Below are 5810 nucleotides of genomic sequence, written 5' to 3' on the forward strand. Positions count from 1 at the left end.
TATCTTGTGCCTTATCCGTTCCTCCCTCCCTGCCGCTCAGCACCACCTTTTCTGTCCCTTTTGTAGCAGCAGCCCTTCTAGAATCTTCCACACTACCTTCCACTCCTCAGTCAGGCGGCTCACAGAGCTCCCGCCCTCCCTACGAAGGCCTTTCCTCATCTTGCCCACCTGGACAGTGCCTTACTTATCTGCCAGGGCCCAGGATGAAGGTCGCCTCCTCCAGGAAGACTTCCATAGTTAGTTAGGCTATGCTAACTGCTAGCAAAGCACTCCAGGGCCCCAGCGGCTTCACAAAGGAAGTTTCTTTCTCGCTCAGAGCGGCAGGTGAGTGAAAGCTGGCTGGGGCGAGGCGGGCGGGCTCTGCTCCACGGTTACATGGGGGCTCGGGTTCCTCCTGGGCAGCGGCTCCATCATCCTCTAGGACAGAGGTTGGCAAACTATGACCAGGGCTTGTAAATAAAGTTTTACTGGGACACAGCCACGCCCACCTAGTAAACATATCCTCTAAGGCTGCTTTAGTGCTGCTATGGCAGCAGCATTAAGAAGCTGAGACCGAGGTGCCTGGGTGGTTTAGTCGGTTCGGCGTCTGACTTCGGCTCAGGTCACGGTCTCTCGGTCTGTGAGTTCGAGCCCCGCATCGGGCTCTGTGCTGATGGCTCAGAGCCTGGAGCCTGCTTGGGATTCTGGGTCTCCCTCTCTCCCTGCCCCTCCCCCGCTCATGCTCTGTGTCTCTCTCTCTGTCAAAAATAAATAAATATATAAAAAAAAAGCTGAGACCAAGAACTGTGGCCGTAAAATAAGAATATTTGCCCTCTGGCCTCTCTGGAAAACATTTGCTGATCCTTGCTGTGGGGCTCTGGAGGCCTAGGGAGAGAGAGCGGGGAGGTTTCTATGGGCCAGACTGGGTGTCCTTTGGGCCCACATTCCACTGGTGACAGCTGGCCACGTGACCCCACTGTGCTGCAGGCAGCTGGGACCTGTGTTCTTCCTGGTGCTTGGGACGAAGAGGAAGCAGGGTCTGGTGAACACATAGCCTCGTCCCTCCACACCCCTCCTCCTTGGCTTTGAGCCTCTTCTCCCCCTGCTCCCTGCACACCTGCCCCCAAGGGATGGGTAGCCCTGTGTCCACGAAGGCTGAGACCGTGCCTGTCTTGTTTATCGCTGTCTGCCCCAGGCTCGGCACAGAATACGTGTTCTAGAAATTGTATTGAAGAAAGGAATGAATTGTTTCTGTCCTGTCTGCTCCCGGTGCCCTTTGTAAATACCTCGGATCTGGCACTGACCTCACTGTATTACACTCATCCTGTGTCTGTTTTCCCCATTGCCAGATCCTGGTCTCTGTGCCACCGGTTTCTTTCCAGGTGTCGCCTGTGTGGTGACAGCATGCCAGGCCCTGGGCATGTCTTTGGGAACAAAGCCGCGTCCTCAGGGGGCTTACGGTCCAGTGGGAGAGACGGCCAACGGGCAGAGAATCACACGATCGTGCAAATAAATTTAAAACGACCTCGGTGATCACATGCTCTGAAAGAAAGGGCCTGAGTAGCTGCTCTGAGCGCATCCAAGGAGAGATGAGCGAATCCGTGATTCAGGGAGGGCTCCCCTGAGGAGGTGACGTTTGGGCTGTAACCTGTTGCACACGCCGACGTGAACTGGGTGGAGGGAAGACGGGCAGGGGGAGCAGCCTAAGCAAAGGCCCAGTGGTCAGGGAGACCATAACCTTACCCGGGACAACGGCGATGTCATTAATGTTATTATGGCTCAGACCACAGAGCGCTTGGTATGTGACGGACCGCGGATTAAGCTCTTTACGTGTATTATGTCAGTTAATCTGCATGATGCTATGAGAGAGGCACTCACCGGAGCCCGGGCTGTTAACGTCCAGCCCACACTCATTCTGTCCGCCCCAGAGGTGCCCCGGGCACAGGTCTCCTTCTTGTCTGCCGCCTGCGAGGGGCGGGCTGGAAGGGCCGGGGGGGGGGGGTACACACTACTTCCCAGGAGTGCCCTTGGCAATGACACATGAGAACTGGGGGGCAGATATCCCAGCTACCTCGCCCCTGGGTGGGGGATTCTGCAGCCCCAACAGCAGAGGTGCCCGGCTGATACGTCGGCCCTGTTGCCCACAGGAGTAGCTCCCCCCTCAAGCCACACTTCATTGGCTTTTGTTCCCTCCCCGCTGTGCTCCTGGGGTCACCTCCAAAATTACTTCCTCCTGAACATTTGTCTCCGGGGCTGTTTGTGGAGTAAGCAGAGCTGAGCACTGGTTTGTTTTATATATATATATATATATATATATATATATATAGTAAACGTTTATTTATTTTTGAGACAGAATGCGAGTGGGGGAGGGGCAGGGAGAGAGGGAGACCCAGAATCCGAAGCAGGCTCCAGGCCCCGCGCCGTCAGTGCCGAGCCTGACGCGGGGCTCGAACCCACGGACCGTGAGATCGTGACCTGAGCCGAAGTCAGAGGCTCAACCGACCGAGCCACCCAGGCGCCCCGAAACTAAGACACTGTTAAGGATCCCATCTAATAGATGAAGAGTTAAGTAAACACAGAACGGATGGAGGGTCTCTGAAGCCAAAGCACCCACGGTGTGTACGTGTGTGTGCGCGTGCATGCGTGGGCCTGTGTGGGTGCGACACCACAGCGGAGGCCGGGGAGGCGTGTGCGCGGCCAGGACGAGGTTTTTGGGTCATTGGCTTCAGGGCACAGGAGGAGGACGGCTGGCAGTCGCTGGGGGTGCCCTGGGGACCTGCCACGGAGCTCACTCACAGGTCTCTGGAGCTCTGGGAGGGCACCACGAAGGCCAGGGAGGAACTGGGCGTCAGAGGGGCCGGGTTCCCTGCACCCGGCCCACAGTGTTCATCTCAGAAAGGGGGACGCACACTTGGTGTCTAAGCGCTCCCCTCCCCATGCCCCTTTCCTGCCCTCTTAGGTCCCAGGGTCCCCCACGCCTGCCCCCTGCCCCGGGACCTCCATTAGGGAGGGTCTGTGCCCGGAGCCCGGCACCCCCCGCAGCCCAGCTGGGGGCTGGCGGCTGCAGGGGGAAGGCCAGCAGGGCCTCCTGACCGGGCAGGCCCCAGAGGCCAGCACGTGGCCGGCCGGGTGCCGGCTGTTTCTGTCCCAGCGCCCTCTGCGGCCCGCCACCGCCCGAGCAGATGGTCTCGGAAGGGAGCGCGGACTGATCCGGGTCAGGAGGGTCTGTCGGCCCATCTCCTGCTCTGTGTCTGCGGGCGCCTCTGCCCTTGCCACTGTCCTGGAGAGGCCAACGAGCTCAGCTGGCCTGGGGCACACTGCACAGCACGGTGAGGGGTAACGTGACGCGGCCCAGGCGTCCAGGAGTGCCGGGCCTGGGGGCCGTGCATCCTGGGGGCTTTGGTGTAGCCGTGGCGGGACTGGAGGGTGGGAGGGTGGCGGGAGGGTGGCAAGGGCTGCGGGCCACCCTGCGGATGCCTCAGGGAGATAGCCCCTCGCTGGGTGGCTTGTGGACCCCAGTGGAGGTCCCCACCGGAGGGAGTCGAGGGAACTCACGCTTGCTGAGAGCCTCGTCATCAGTTAAGGGTTACCTCGGGCTATTACCCGCCCCTCACCACCCTGTCATAACCCCTGCGTCCATCCTTCCTGGGGGACCTTTCCCCAGCACCCCCCTTCCTGTGGGTTCTAGTCCCCAAAGTCCAGTGTTTACTATGCGGTCGTCCCTTGCACACCGTCAAGGACAGCCGCTTCCCTGCAGGCCCGTTCTCGAACATTCCCAGCTGTGGTGTCCTTCCTGGGCCTGCCCCCCCGGGCTGCGTCTCAGCGACCAAAAGAGCACGGGTTCCGGGTGGATTCTAGTCCATGACTGAACTTGAGTGGTGGGCTTCAATTAAGCCTCTGTCTCCTCATCTGGAAAGTGGGGAAAATCATGCCCCGCCCCCCCCCCCCCCCCCCCCCGGCAAGGCTCTGAGGCTCGAGACGTGGGTTGTGAATGCTGAGCACAGAGAAGAACAAGCCTTCCCTCCTTGTTAGCCAAGTGGCTGGGGTAGGTCCACCTCCCTGGGCCTCAGCTCCCTCGGCTGTAAAATGGGCTTGGCCTGCCCTGTCTGGGGAAGGGGTGGGGGGGAAGGCATTGGCGTGTTAGCTGCAGGGGCTATGCACTGGGACATCTTGCGATGAGAGTTTTGGGTAGATGAAGATGCCTCCCCACCCCGGCCCAGCTGCAGTCTGGGGTCTTAAGAGCCTCTCCTGCCCCACGTGGCTCTCGCACCCTCTGTCTCTCATTTCCAAGGGTCAGTGGAAGCCTCCTTCAGGCCCTGGCTCTGATTTTGCAGCCCACTGATGGGTCCGGAGCTGGGTCAGTCCTGCGTGGGGCCCTCGGGGCTGCCCCTGCTGTGACCGAAGTCGGACGCTCAACCGACTGAGCCACCCAGGCGCCCCTCAAGGCTCATCTCTGAGCACCTGTTCACCAATGCGTTGTATCTGCGACCCTTTCAGGGGCGGTGGTCCCAGTGCTCGGCAGAGAAGGGCAGGTGGAAACCCCGGGAGAGTGAGGGCAGGGGAGGAGGCTCTGTGGAATCAGGGCTGCTGCTCCTCTCTGCCTCAGGACCTTTGAACATGCTGTGTCTGCTGGTTGATAAGCCATTTCCCTGTTTCGCTGCGGGGCTCCTGCTTGTTCACACCTCAGCAGAGAGGCTTTTGCTAGACAGCCTCCTCCCCAAGGTAAACCAGGCCTCCTTGAAAATCTTATTCAGAGGGCTTTGAAATCTTATACCCCCTCGAGCTGCTTTTACAACCTGGTTATACGTGTGTTTGTGAACCTGCTTACTGTCTCTCCCTCATGAGACCGTACGCTCCATGAGGCAAGGCGAGGGGCCTCTCCAATCCTGTTCGGCCCAGAAGATCCTGCCCGTAAAACAGGGCCTGGCACGTGGCTGGTGCTCAAAAGGCCAAGGTCCGTGGAGACACACTGTCCCCGTGCCTGGTGCTATTCACTAAGCCCTCTTGCCCGCGGGCTGTGCGTTAGTCCAACCTTACAATTACAGAGGCCCCTGAGGCTTGGGCCCTCCCCAGGAGGCAAGAGGTAGGCTCGAACCCAGGTCTCCCAGCCCCCAGTCGGGTCCCCCCAGTCTTCTCTGGACCACGGTGGGCCACATCCCAGAGCTCACTTGTGGGGAGACTCAGGCCTCCCAGCCCCAGAGCTCCTTTAGATGAAAAGTGGGGGGCAGCAGACTCGGACCCTGGGGAACGTACAGGATGGGCCGAGAGCAAACACAATCGTGGCAGTAACACGAGTGGTGACTGTTCCAGCGTGGCTGAGGGTTTGTCCGGTACGGATGGCCAGGTCATGAATCCTGGCCAATCGGGGGAGGTGATATTAAGGCCCAGAGCAGTGAGGTGACTTGCGCAAGGCCATTCAGCGAGGACGCGCCTGAGCAGAGATCTGAACCCAGAGCTGTCTGACTCCAGAGCCTAGAAGGTTGGTCTCGGGGCTGTTGCTGCCTTCTGCCTGGAGAGCAGGCAGGGGCTGAAGGGCGGCTGATGTGAAAGGGCCAACCTGGCACAAAGCGGGGCTCTCAGGGCCAAGTGCTCCTGCTGTGCCCTCTTCCACTTTGGCTCCAGAGCCCCGACACCCCCCGGGAAAGGGAGCCCCTGTTGGATCCATTGAGGACGCAAAGGGCTGGGGACACAAAAAGCTCCCAGATGTCGAGAAGGTGGCCTGAGGTCACAGAAAGAGGCCTGAGTCGGAGGGACCCCAGGTTGGAGTCCTGACTTACCGGCCAGGTGAGTCACCTCACCGGCTGGGCTTCACTTGCCTCTTGGGTGAAGTT

This window comes from Panthera tigris, chromosome B4, assembly GCF_018350195.1.
Source record: "Panthera tigris isolate Pti1 chromosome B4, P.tigris_Pti1_mat1.1, whole genome shotgun sequence".
Taxonomy (NCBI): Eukaryota; Metazoa; Chordata; class Mammalia; order Carnivora; family Felidae; genus Panthera; species Panthera tigris.